This window comes from Polypterus senegalus, chromosome 4, assembly GCF_016835505.1.
Source record: "Polypterus senegalus isolate Bchr_013 chromosome 4, ASM1683550v1, whole genome shotgun sequence".
Lineage (NCBI taxonomy): Eukaryota > Metazoa > Chordata > Cladistia > Polypteriformes > Polypteridae > Polypterus > Polypterus senegalus.
In genome coordinates, this window is record NC_053157.1 from 230,780,152 (window position 1) to 230,795,030 (window position 14,879).

Here is a 14,879-nt window from a genome sequence, read left to right on the forward strand (position 1 = left end):
ATCAATAGGTCGCCTCACAGCCTCAAACACTTGGGCACCGTGCTGGTAGTCTGAGCTTCTTGGTGTCTGCCGCCTTTTTGTACGGAGGGAATAATAAAGACAATCTGGATGGGCAACGGTGATCTGGGGGGGTTCACAGGGTGGGATTTGGGCTAAAGCAGCTCCTTCATATTTTGGGAAGTGCGCTGGGAGTCAGTGTATTAACATTTACATCATTTTTCCCTCCTCAGTCAGTTAATCCAAAGCCAGGATCCAACCTGAGGTGCACCGATTGCCAGGGTGATGAACTATAGTTGTGTGCAGACGCCTCTGAAGCACTTCAGGTAGACACTCTGCTTATTTAATATCAGTAGAGAGGGAACTGAAAGAAGACACAAGGCAAGGGGCAGAGAATCAACGCCAAGTTCTTACTTTCATATTAGAAAGATGGGGTGATATGACTTTTAAATGTATGTTTCTTTGTCCTGATATTGGACACAAACGATGACTTTTTAGGTTTAACACTGTTACTTCTCAACAGAATGTTTCCAGCACAGAATAATAACACCATAATTGCACAAGTTTGCATGAGCTGAAGACCTGATCTTTACGGTTTGTGATTTGATTGCAATTTCTTTGTGTTCTTCTTCCAAGGCAAATTAGATCCGATGTGAATTGCCTTTCTTCCTCAGTTGGCCTCGTCCCCACCCTGTAGACGTGTCCCACCCTGACTGATCCGCTATATAAGGAGGTGTTGCTGTTGATCAGAACAGACGTCTTTGTGCCAACCCCACCATGAGACTCACCGCCTTCCTGCTTCTGCTGTGCCTGTGCTCTGCACTAATGACTTCTGTGAGTTCTGACCTGTGATTTAGATTCACAAATATGTCTACGAAACCTTTTTTTATTTTGCATGTTCCCTGTTGGTATATTTCTTATCCTTTCTTTTAAGCAGCAGGTCATCTGAAATGTATTTTCCAGTTACTAACACCTCATTATACTTTTCATCTTACTTTTCAGAAATGTGCTCTTGCAGGTGGAGGTGAGGAAGACAAAATTGATTTCAATGATATAGATCATCTACAAAAGTCTGAAGATAACAGTGAGTAGAATGGAGAATGTGCTGCTCAAGAATATTTCTCAGATCTTTCCCTGATTACTCTGGTTTGTGGGAGGCTCATCACAACTTATCCACTTGCCATCTCTAATTTAAACTAAAGTAGAGATGAACTACTCAAACTAACTGAATCATTTTCTTCCCTTGAAACTAAGATAGTAGAGAATCTTTATGCTTTGCATTTCCCAGTAACCACAAGGATCCACGTGAGATAAATTTTGTCAGCAATCATTTTACACAAATAGTCAAGTCTGTGACTGCGTACCTCCTGATTTTTGTCTGTGTGTCCTGTGCGTCTGTGCACATCGACTGTTCAGGCATCAGACAACAAAACATGGACGTGTTCACAGAGGAAGGGAGTGCAGTGCCGTTCGCACAATGGCATACAGAACAGGGGGTACATCCTCTGTCCTTGACTTGTGTCCACAGAGCTCCGTGTCCATTCAGTTTTAGAGCAGAAATCTAATTTATCCACTACATTTGTAGGCCCAGTGCAGGAAAACAAAGATCTAGAAGTGAGTTGTGGTTAGAAAAAGACAATAGTCAGCCATTCACTGAACAACAAGCTCTTCTTTATAATAATAAAGAATAATAAAGTCTTTACTGAATGGTGGAACTCAAAGAGTCTGTTGTAGGCATTTACTGGAGCTACTGAGTGATAAATTAATGGATAAAGTTGATGAAGACATGAAACAGGTTCCTGCATGTTGAGTTCACAGATTGGTAGAGAAAATCCAAAGTCGTGTGATAGATGGAGTCAGCAGGGCTGATTTTGTATCCGTAGCCATCAATGAATCAACAAACAACACAAACTCTGCGTTTATGTCGGATTTTTGGAGGTTTGAGATCCCTGAGCAGCTGCTCTTTTCACTTTAAGTGTCTCTTTTGAACTATTTGTGCTTAACACAAACGCTGTGATTATATTATGATGTTGTTGTGAATAGTAAAGCACAGACTCTAAAAGGTGGAGTGAATGATCGGATTTCATTATGGATTCTCTTTTAAACTTTATGTGTCTTGTTATCCTGAATTCAGCAGCTGCATTTTCAAACTCTCGGCCTGTGTCTGATTTTAGAGACATCTGATCTTTAAAATGATCCTAATCATCTCAGGTAAAGTTAATTTTACTGTCATATGTACATTGCACAAGGAAATTCTTATTCAATGCAGTACAAGTACAAATAAGCAAATAATAATATATATATATATATATATATATATATATATATATATATATATATATATATATATATATATATATATATATATATATATATATATATATATATATATACTGCTCAAAAGAATTAAAGGAACACTTTTAATCAGAGTATAGCATAAAGTCAATGAAACTTATGGGATATTAATCTGGTCAGTTAAGTAGCAGAGGGGTTGTTAATCAGTTTCAGCTGCTGTGGTGTTAATGAAATTAACAACAGATGCACTAGAGGGGCAACAATGAGATGACCCCAAAACAGGAATGGTTTAACAGGTGGAGGCCACTGACATTTTCCCTCCTCATCTTTTCTGACCGTTTCTTCACTAGTTTTGCATTTGGCTACAGTCAGTGTCACTACTGGTAGCATGAGGCGATACCTGGACCCTACAGAGGTTGCACAGGTAGTCCAACTTCTCCAGGATGGCACATCAATACGTGTCATTGCCAGAACGTTTGCTGTGTCTCCTGCACAGTCTCAAGGGCATGGAGGAGATTCTAGGAGACAAGCAGTTACACTAGGAGAGCTGGAGAGGGCCATAGAAGGTCCATAACCCATCAGCAGGACCAGTATCTGCTCCTTTGGTCAAGGAGGAACAGGATGAGCACTGCCAGAGCACTACAAAATGACCTCCAGCAGGCCACTGGTGTGAATGTCTGACCAAACAACCAGAAAGACTTCATGAGGGTGACCCAAGGGCCCCATGTCCTCTAATGGGCCCTGAGCTCACTGCCCAGCAGCATGCAGCTCGATTGGCATTCGCCATAGAACACCAGAATTGGCAGATGCACCACTGGTGCCCTGTGCTTTTTACTGATGAGAGCAGGTTCACCCTGAGCACGTGACAGAAGTGAAAGGGTCTGGAGAAGCCATGGAGAACATTATGCTGCCTGTAACATCATTCAGCATGAGCAGTTTGGTGGTGGGTTAATGATTGTCTGGGGAGGCATATCCATGGAGGGTCACACAGACCGCTACAGTCTTGACAAAGGAACCTTGGCTGCCATTAGGTATCAGGATGAAATCCTTGGACCCATTGTTAGACCCTATGCTGGTACAGTGGCTCCTGTTGCGCGACAATTCCTGGCCTCAGGTGGTGAGAGTATGCAGGCAGTTCCTGGAGGATGAAGGAATTGATGCCATTGACTGGCCACCACACTTTCCTGACCTAAATCCAATAGAACACCTCTGGGACATTATGTTTTGGTCCATCCAATGCCACCAGGTTGCACCTCAGACTGTCCAGGAGCTCAGTGATGCCCTGGTCCAGATCTGGGAGGAGATCCCCCACAACACCATCTGTCATCTCATTAGAAGCATGCACCGATGTTATCAGGCATGTATACAAGAACACAGGGGCCATACAAAGTGCTGCTACAATTTGGAGTTGCTGCAATTAAATTTTGGCAAAATGGACTAGCCTGCCACATCGTTTTTCACTCTGATTTTTGGGGCTTCTTTGAATTCAGGGCTCTGTAGGTTGATCATTTTCATTTCCATCAAATGATGTGGCATCCTTTCGTTTCTAACACATTACCCAGTCTATATCAGTATAGATATCCAGGAGGATTTCTTTTCCCATTGAGATCTGATGTGTTTTCAAAGTGTTCCTTTAATTTTATATAAATTATATAAAATATAATATATATATTATTTATATAAATAATATATATATATATATACACACACACCATATATTCACACATTTGTTGTTCTTATGATTGATTGTTTAACAACTTTACGGCCTGTAGGTAGAAACTGTCCCTGAATCTCCCAGTTCAGCTCAAATCAATTCAGTTGATTTCTGTTTTGCTCTTCACTGGTGCAGGCACAGAGCGTTGTGACAAATTCACAGATAAAATGGCAGCCAGCTGTTTGAATGAGCTTTACACACAAAGGTGCACTGAGCTATAGGAGACAGGACTCTGAGGTGGCAATGACTTAATTTATGTATTTATTCATTAATTTTTTAATTTTAATATAAGGTTCTAGCCTGCCTAATGTGCTGCATTACGAGATGAGAGCAAAATTTTATTGTTTACTCTGCCAGATATCCTACAACTAAAAAGCCACTCATCCGTGATTTGTGTAAAAAGAAAGGATTAGAAATCCTAACTCTTGATCTTCGTTTAATCCTTACAGTCGACCTGAACCAAATAATGTCCATGGAATCAGCATCTGGACGAAGACACACTTTGATATTGAATTCTTGAACTTCAATAAGTCGGTAAGCATGTTTGGCCTACAGAGGTAAATGTTTGACTGGAAGGATGGCTGACTGATTTGTTTGCAGGCATAAAACATTTGTGGATCTCAGAGGTGTGTCATGAGTTTAAGGAGAGAGGATCTCCCATTCTTGAAAACCTTACTTTTGGTTTCTGTTATATAATTTCATTTAACGTTCTATTTAAATTTAGAAGGGTCTTTTTTAAAGGACAGGTACCTTCACCTTCACCTTCACCAGCTCTTTGGTCGCTCACTGCAGCAGGGCCTTCTCTCTCGTCTCTTCTATTAGCTCACAATGTCACTGAACTCACATCAGATTCTCAAACCTCTCCTTTAAAATGTGAAGGACTTTGATCTTTTCCTACTAATTTTATTATTTACTTGTTTCTCTTTTAGCCTAAAATGACCCTCCCAGACCAATCATTTCCACAAAGAAGAATTAAATGAATGTCCTTTAAAGTAAAATAAAGAGAATCGCAATGCAATAAACTGCCTGCCTGTTTGTCGTCTTGTCTGATTGTCTTTCTTTGATTATCTACTTGATTTTGATTTTCTTGTCATACCTGACTTTGTTAGATTACCAAATAGCACAGGCCACTCTCCGCCATTACTTCAATACTTACTTTGCTTGATCACAGCCATAACACAGGAGTAGTCGTCAAGATTCAAAGACCGCTGATGTCTGCTCCAAACTCCCTTCCTGGTTTATTTGAGTTCCTTTATAAGACATTTACTGATATGGGATTGCTGGAGAACTTTCTTCATCAAAGCTTATCCACTCGCAGAGCTGATTGTAATGAAGGTTTAGTCTTCTTCAACACTCAGTGTAACAAAACCAAACCATCCTGTACCTTTCACAGCCTCACATGATGATTGTCTGTTTATCAGTGAAGTTTGAGTACAAAAACTAAAAGATCTCTCCTGGACCGCTGGACAAATCTCGACTGAACAAATCCTTTAAGGCCTTTATGATAGACATCAGAATCAAATTAAATATAATTATATTATTGGGTATCTGACCTCCGAGACCAAATCCCACAGGTTATCAGTCTTTTTAGATTTAAATTTTGATTTAGTCACATTATTTACAAGATAATATTTAATGTGTTTTACTGTCAGTTGAAACCACTCTTAAGAAAAGATGTTTTAGAAAGGGTTCACATTGAGAAGACAATTCAGAGTATTTGTACCAAATTTATGATCAATTACAGAATTTGAAGCAGAAATAGAAAGCACCAAAATAACAGCTTGTTATGATTTTAGGTCTGCAAACGTCACAAAATGTCTGAATACTACAAGAAAGGCGCATGGCCTACAAAACCACTGAAAGGGAGAGGACAACCATACAACACGTGGCCCTAAATAACAAAGGCATACATTTTAAATTAGATTTATTACATGTTTTAAATTGAATTAAGATAAAAATGGTTTACACTTTTGGACAGTGTTGAAAAATGAAAAGGGAAACTAATATAAAAATAAAAAGAATTCATAGCCAAACAAGTTAAAACAAATTCAAATACAATAAACATTTAAAAAGAGTAAACACTTTGAAAATTAAAAATGAAAGCCAAAGATCAAAGAAACAGGCAATCCATAAAACATCAAAATCAAAACCCTGAAGAGGAAGATCACAAACAGGAGCTGAACGAGACGCACCACGGGGGGCTCAGACCTCCACACACACCTGAGGCCTGCTGGGCCGCAAAACAGGCCTTGGGTAAGCAGCACAGCAGCAACAGAGTCCACTCTGACTAGAATACAAATTAACAGAAATACAAATTCAGCACTCTTAAATATTACAGATACGATAAAAAACTTCATTTTTTACATAGAAAAATATCACAAAACAACCAACAACTAAATAAAGCACTAAATTAAAATAAATGATTACTGAATTATGAGTACTGCGATGGACTGGCGCCTTGCCCGGGGTTTGTTTCCTGCCTTATGACTTGTGTTGGCTGGGATTGGCTCCAGCAGACCCCCGTGACCCTGTGTTAGGATATAGTGGGTTGGATAAGGGATAGATTGATGGATGAATAGTGAGTAGTAAAACTATGACACAGCATTATTATTTAGTTTGTTTTTATACGACGGGGGTGTTTGAACCTGCATATGCAGAGCACAATGGAGTAGCACACCATAACCTTAACTACTCAGCCACCTTGTCACAATAAAGTCCTTTTCCTGGTGATTTTTTCCCAAATTCAAATTCACTGTTCTGGTAAAGGAGCACATGACGCTCTTCTCTTAAGCACAGATACTTCACCTGCAGTCCTATTGTGATGAATTGTTCTCTTTCATTTCTGTCTTGCTACAGAGCGATCTGTTACATATCATGTAGGCTGACAGGCATTCACTTTCCTTACTGTCTTTCACTCACCAAAGCCAAGACAATTAAAGCTGACCGCTCCTCTCCACCTCTGTCTTCTGCACTGAAGTGGAATAAGCTACCATGTTACCTGAGAAGTTATGAGACACACCTGAGTGCAAAGAAGAAAATCCACTGAAAGAAATATCACAAGGAGAAGGCACCGCAGAGACTTGAACTCACAATCTCTATTGTGTTTTATTTTATTAGCTTTTTTATTCTTTTATTACTTTACTCTATTTATTTATTTATTGACCATCACACTCCTCAATATTGGACTCAGGGCTGGGGGCTGATGGTTATCCTCCCTCTTGTGGGGCTTTTGATATCTCTGTGGATGTTTTGTGTTGTTTTCCCTGTTTCCTATTTTTGGGGCGTGAAGCCAGCATGTGGTATTTAGGGACTGGCTGAGCTCAGGTGAGCCTCTTCTGGGTAGGCTAGTCACGGTATGGTCGGATTCTTGAACTTTGTATGGAGGCATCACACCTTAGTGTCATAACAAAAGGATTGTGTGCTTAGCATTGTCCTGCTTTCTTTGTTCACTTATGACTGTGTGGCCAGAGATGGCTCTAACTCCATTATTATATTTGCTGATGAAACCAACATCACAAGTCTGATGACAAGACAACTTAGAGAAATGTGGTCTACCTGCTAAGTCAATGGAGTCAGGGCAGCAATCTGAGAATTAATGTCAGTTAAGCCAAGTAAGGAGCTGGTCAAAGACTTCAGGAGGCAGAAGATACGTCCATCTACCTCAGAGGGCATGTTGTTGAAACAGAAGGCTGATGAATTGCACAGGCTTTTAATTCAATTAATTTTTCATTTGAATATTTTTACATAAAAATGTATACTGCAGATATCACTTTTATGATAGCCAGACATTTGTATGAATACGCTTGAAAATAAGCCTTCAGATAACTTGGGTGGGTTTTATTAGATTGCAATATTTACTTTAAAAGGAAATTCAAGTGTGCCCCATTTCCTGACTTTTCATTTCTTTATAATGGAGTAGTGCTTTAAAATGGCCCATCTCTGAGATTTCACACAAACTGTGTGTTTAGACAGAGCTGCCCGATGTCCTCACACTCATTTCTAGTTTCTGCTGAATGCCTACCTACATAATTATGAACCTTTACATGATAACGACTCTCCTTTCAGGAAACAACCCCTGGCAACAGTCCATCACAGGCCACCTCTGGCACATCCCAGCACTCACTGACGGGTCACTTTAGTGGAGCTGAGAAACCAAACCTGCACATCTTATAGGAATGTGAGAGGAAAAGCAGAGGACAACACACATTGACATGAGGGGCATGAAAACTTCACATAGAAAACAACTGGGCACAGAAATCAAACCCTGGTCAGTGTATCCGTGAAGCGAAAGTTTATATGCCAGTCAAATTACAATTAAAAAGCAGGTACATCGCTTCAGAACTACCATTTCATATACTGATGACACTTGATGTTTTTAGAATTTTCATCCTGTTGTTGAAAATACTCAAGATGGATGAACTTGTGGCAGACGCTCAAGTGTGAATAACGGCACTAGCAGGCTCATTAGAGGCTGTCTGACTGTGAAAACGAAATCATTCATAGCATCAGAGCTCAGGTCAGCACTGTTCAATGACATTGACGTCAGCAGGCAGTCATATTGTGCAGTCAGCCATTTGGGGTTAAGTTTGACTTTGGTTTAAGATCATCCATCACGCCATTCAGCCATCACTCTAGTACACAGTTTACTAATAGGCGGACTGCAGTCCGGATCTGGACTCAGACTCTGTTCTCTCCGGACCCAGACCCGGAACAGACATATCATTGAGTTTTATTTAGTTTTGGCGGAGATTACATTTTTACCGGTGACTCTTTTCTGACAGTGTTTCTACACCGCTACTCATTGAAAGGGACGTCCTACGTGTCTCTGATTGGCCAGTGCTTGTTGCCTTCATGGGTTCGAGTTGGTTGGGTTTAAACATGAAGACTGATATTGGTCAAAGTGAAGGCAAGAATGTCAGCCAATCACAGGCAGAGTAGGCCGGGCCTTCACTGAATAGAGGAGCGGAAAACCTGCATTCTGATTTAGAAAAGCTGGCACTCTTGTGGCCGTGGCAGTGAAATGGAGAGAAAAATATATAGGAGTGAGAAGACAAGAGAGAGAAAAGCAACGTACTAGTCAAAGTGCTGTGGCTTTTGCTAAATGGCGGCAGCTTGACACTGAAAACTGGCCTTTTAACCCGGAATGGACCGAGGCATTTATGTTCATACTTCCCGTAGGAAGCTTGAAACCGTCATGTCTCATCTGCTTTGAGACGGTGGCAGTGGTTAAAAGCAGGAACTTGAAGCACCACTACGAAACTAAGCACAAAATTACATTTGAGAAAAGTTACCCACTAAATTCGACAGAAAATAAGCGATCGTAAAGCCAACTAACGATCGGTCAATGAGGATTTTAACACATTCATTTACTGGCCAACAACTCGCTAACGCGTTTTACCTCAGAGATGCGTGGATTTTGGGACGTCACAAAAAATCATTCAGTGATGACAGTCTTCACACATGCATGAGGAGGGCACTGACACCATTTCAGCCCACAGATTTAAAATCCTGGCAGACCAAGCAAGAGCTCATTTCTCTTACTGAACAAGAGAAAGTAGGCAGTGGGATACGAGGGAAAGAAGGAGGAGAAGATACGTTCAGTTATTTAAAGGTGATCAGATTTACTGTGAAACTGGTTATGCCTGTTCAGTTGTGCACATATTAAAAGCTCGTATATATTTTATTTTTATATGAGGCCAAGTCTTTTTTTGTTGAAACGTTAAAACATATTATTGTTATTATTATTATTATTATTATTATTATTATTATTATTATTATTATTATTATTATATTATAGTACTTACTGTTTATAATTCTCAGTTGAATGTCAAAGTTACCTTGCTTTTACTTACTTTTGCTGATATTTATTTTCTTATTTTATTGTATGTAGCCCTCCAGAGTCCAGAGTTGCACTGAAAATAAATATTGTTGAAATGGCATTGAACTTTCTTCATTTGATTTGAGTCATTGACCTCACACAGTGCAGATGTTGATACAATGGCAATGCTACTTCAAATATAAATAAATTAATTGTAATGTAAAAATTATAATGCAACTTAAACATGATGAAGCTGGGACCTGTACGTCAGGACATTTTCTCTATCTGGACCTCCTTAAATCATTAGATAGGTAACAGTAGGACTCTCATCATAGGAAGTCTTACATTGTTATGTTTGACAAATAAATTTATGACAATGTATCATATTAAACAGGAGACTACAAAGTATTTTATATGTATATGTATACATATATAAACAGATCAGAATAGTAATATATAATAGATATGGTGCAATTAATGAGAGAAGTGACTAACGTATATCTAGAAACACACAGTGACAGAAAGGACTACAGTGCTGTCCTCTTAACAAACGTCTGCTACCGTGAGAAAACAGCTTGCCACATTCATTTCTGCAACTTTTTTCTCTCTTAGTCTCTGCGCATTCATCTACCCACACGTTGTTTTTGTCCAAATCCTCCTCTCCCTAACATCACCACTACCGCATCTCTCTGTTATTCTTGTCATTGTTTGAAATTCTCCTTCTACTTTTCTTTCCTCTTCTCTCCCACTCGATATCTCCCTCACGCTCGATGCTGTTGCTGCTTCATCGCTCTTTCTTTCTCTTCTCGTGTCTTTTTCTTCTTTGCTTCTGGTTGCTTTTGTCTCTGAACTGCACACACGTGTCTTGATGGCTGTACGATCAGCCAGTCTGTTGACACAAAAAAGGACAAGAAACAAAACAAGTTATCGACAAGTGACCTATACGAACGTTGTTAGAAAAAGACAGGCAAACACTGCCGTCTACTGTAAGGAGGGAAGACTCCTCGTAAACATCTTGTTATGTTACAGCCTTATTCCAAAATGGATTAAATTCATTTTTTTCCTCAGAATTCTACACACAACACCCCATAATGACAGCGTGATAAAAGTTTACTTGAGGTTTTTGCAAATTTATTAAAAATAAAAAACTGGGAAATCACATGTACAAAAGTATTCACAGCCTTTGCTCAATACTTTATCGATGCACCTTTGGCAGCAATTCCAGCCTCAAGTCTTTTTGAATATGATGCCACAAGCTTGGCAAATCTATCCTTGGCCAGTTTCGCCCATTCCTCTTTGCAGCACCTCTTAAGCTCCATCAGGTTGGATGGGAAGCGTCGTGCACAGCCATTTTAAGATCTCTCCAGAGATGTTCAATCAGATTCAAGTCTGGGCTCTGGCTGGGCCACTCAAGGACATTCACAGAGTTGTCCTGAAGCCACTCCTTTGATATCTTGGCTGTGTACTTAGGGTCGGTGTCCTGCTGAAAGATGAACCGTCACCCCAGTCTGAGGTCAAGAGCACTCTGGAGCAGGTTTTCATCCAGGATGTCTCTGTACATTGCTGCAGTCATCTTTCCCTTTATCCTGACTAGTCTCCCAGTTCCATCCCCACAGCATGTTGCTGCCACCACCATGCTTCACTGTAGGGATGGTATTGGCCTGGTGTTGAGCGGTGCCTGGTTTCCTCCAAACGTGACGCCTGGCATTCACACCAAAGAGTTCAATCTTTGTCTCATCAGACCAGAGAATTTTGTTTCCCATGATCTGAGAGTCCTTCAGGTGCCTTTTGGCAAACTCCAGGCGGGCTGCCATGTGCCTTTTACTAAGGAGTGGCTTCCGTCTGGCCACTCTACTATCAGGCCTGTAAAAGCAAATGAGAACGTCAAAAACAGCAGACAATTGTACAGAATCAGTCACATAGATGTGCAAAGCATTTGGTTTTTGTTCAAAACAATGAGAATTTGCGTTATGATGTGTACAACTAAAAAGCAGGTATGGAGATTGAACAAGTTGTTTTGATAATTTCAATTCTGATCTGACACAAATGCACCAAGGCGATTGAGATAAACTGTAATATGGAGAGTGGCCACTAGATGGAGACCTTTAGCTACAGGAGGATCCGCTCACATCTCCGCTCTGAAAGTCAAGTAACTGATCGTTTTACCTTCTTCTACTCTTATTAAAGTTAAAATTATTTTAGGTTAGACATTGTTGTGTTAATTATTGTGTTTGTGCTTTATTCTTATTTTTTTTATAAAGCCATGTGCATCGTGTTCTTCACTTTCAACTCTGATTTTTATGCTCAGACGTTATTTTCCATTGTTGTATAAAGTGACGTGTAATATCTAAAGTGGACAGAAGTATGAGATCTGAACCAACTATTGCTATGCCCATCGCCTTTAGAGCTACTGAAGCAGTCCTGAGTGGTCATCAGCGGATGTGAATGGAGAATTAGTGTCAGTCCCAAAGTCTGCAGAAAATGATTAACAAAACCCAGAAAGATGGCCATACAGAAGATAATCAATCACCTGCAGGAACAGCACTACTAACAGGCACTTAAGTATAGACCTCAGTAACAAGAGCCATTGACAAGTGCCTATATGTAGGAGCACAGAGTGACAGACGTGACCAGAGTGCTGTCCCCTCACAAGACACTTTGTGCCCCTCCATTGGTCATTCACGGGGTCCATTTCTTCTGAATGAATGCATTGTGAATGTCTGAAGATGAGGACTCATCAGCCAGTCAGACGTCAGACATTTTGACAGAGTTTGATGTTTTACTGAGTCACTTGATGTCACAGCGGACACTAAGGTTCACCTCCTCCTTCTTGTCCCCAGATTTGTCACTACTGGTCTACTGATACTGGGGAATGACTGACATCCTCAAAAAATGAATTCTTACTCAGTTGAGAAACTTGATATGGGTATAAGTATGTATGGGCCTTACAGTGGACTGGCTCCTCATTCAAGGTTGGGCCCTTCCTTGTCTAAAGCCTGAAATGGAAAGTTAATAAGAAAGATAATGAAAGAACAGAAGGAGTCACTGACTGGTCAGTAGCCACACTACTGCCTAGAGAGATAGATAGATAGATAGATAGATAGATAGATAGATAGATAGATAGATAGATAGATAGATAGATAGATAGATAGATAGATAGATAGATAGATAGATAGATAGATAGATAGATAGATAGATCTTTATTTGACTCAGGGGAATATTAGGATTTACAAACAACAAACCCTTTCAATTATACACCAGAAAGGCTGAAAAGAAAGAAAGGCGTCTTGCATTGCTCTTGGTATAAAGGCACTCCGTTTGAGTCTTGTACACTTCTGAGTAATTTGTTGGTTGAAAGTCCTCAGTGTTGGTGTGTCAAAGCAGAAATCTTAAACATTAAAGTAGAAAGCATTCAATAAAATCTTGAGAACACAAACATGAAATTAGAAATGGAGAAACTTATCAGGCAGTCAAAGTGTGGCGGCTTTGATGGAAGCAAGTGAGGGAGTTCTACTACACTACAATGGCACCCTCTAGTGGGCACCCACCGTATTACACAGGTGGTAAATGTCAGCAGTAAAGGTTCAGGTACAGTGAATTATAAAAGTTGTAAGAATAAATTAAAAACATAAAACACTGGAACAGATGCTATTGCTAGTGAACATTAATTCATTTGTCACTCTAATGAGAGCCCAAAGGGTGAAACAGTCACATGACTTTCAGAGGCGTGAGGTTAGCTATTCTTCTTTAGCCAAGCTGTTCCTACTAGTGAGTGGCTGCTTTCCATAATAAAATCTTGTGAGTAAAGATTTGGGGAGATCTAAAAAAATATTAATATGGCCATAAACCATTAAAAACAATGAGTTTTGTTAGGTTATATAAGATACCATATGGTGAAAGAAAATTTATTTAAAGTAATGTTATTAATGGATGTGCTTTACTAATTAATATGCTTTACTTTTTATGTTGTTTGAATTCCTTGATTCATTTGAAAAGATTTTTAAAAATTTGTTAATAAAATTGATATTTGTTAAATGTTGTCATTTGCTAACTGATTTATAAAATCATTTTGTTATACCTCATGTTTAGTATGTTCTGTATGTGTTGCACCAGGATAGTCCTGTTAAATGCAGCAAAACGGTGTAAGAATGGTATGACAATAAAACCACTTGAATTGACTTCTCAATGTATTATGACTCGCAATTAATGATCCATTTATTAATAACATTGTAAGAGTAAAAATGTATATAGATATTTATTATTTTGAAGAGTATATTGATATTGTGTGAATATTTTACCTTAAGTTAATAGCAGTGAAATCGAATATTTAGGTAGATGAGTGGTGCACTTCATTACGAGTCCAGCTGTTTGCACTCCAGTGTGTGTGTGTGTGTCTGTGTGTCCGTGTGCTTGTCTGTGTCTTACACGTATGCCGCTCAAGCCTGACATGTCCCTCCCCACCTGCCCTCTTTCCCCCAATAACTAATAAAGATGGACATTAAATGGCGAAGTTCAACTAAGACATCACATTAACTTGAAGTGTGGTCCATCCTCATGTTGGGGAGGCAAAATAGGGCGGCAGGGGAATGGGGGGAGAGAAAGAGAGAAAGCTATTTCTAATCTATCCTTTTAATCGTTATAATTATAACGGGCAACACAACATTGAGCTTCATGGCAATGACTCCTGTGAAAATTGGAAATTAAGGTCAAAGCTGTTTGATTTTAAGTAAGACTACAAAATGACATCAAAAGTTCAGAAGTAATATCTTCATGACCAAACAGTTAACTTTGTGAGCTGGAATGTTAAAGGGCTGAATCATGAATTAACACTAGAATTACCAGAGTCTATGAAAAAACTTGTAGATCCGGCCCACCTTAAAACCGTTCTCACCTCTCCGTCAGCGTCCTTTGTCCTCTAAATGTGCCAATTAAAGACAAGCTGCAAGCAGCCGGCTATTCCATCCCCCCACCGACTTAGAATGTGCACAGACTTCTCCCAGCTCATGCCTTGATTGATTATCTGGGAATGAAGTGGAGTTTTAGAGTGGAAATAAT

General features: G+C 39.6%; 1 long non-coding RNA gene across 1 annotated transcript; it reads left to right on the top strand.

Annotated features, from left to right (window-relative positions):
- Positions 1-233: 233 nt before the first annotated feature.
- Positions 234-4,965, top strand: LOC120528684. Its single transcript, XR_005633586.1, has 5 exons — positions 234-323; positions 634-831; positions 1,000-1,081; positions 4,456-4,540; positions 4,936-4,965. It is a non-coding gene; the product is annotated as an uncharacterized LOC120528684 (long non-coding RNA).
- Positions 4,966-14,879: the final 9,914 nt, after the last annotated feature.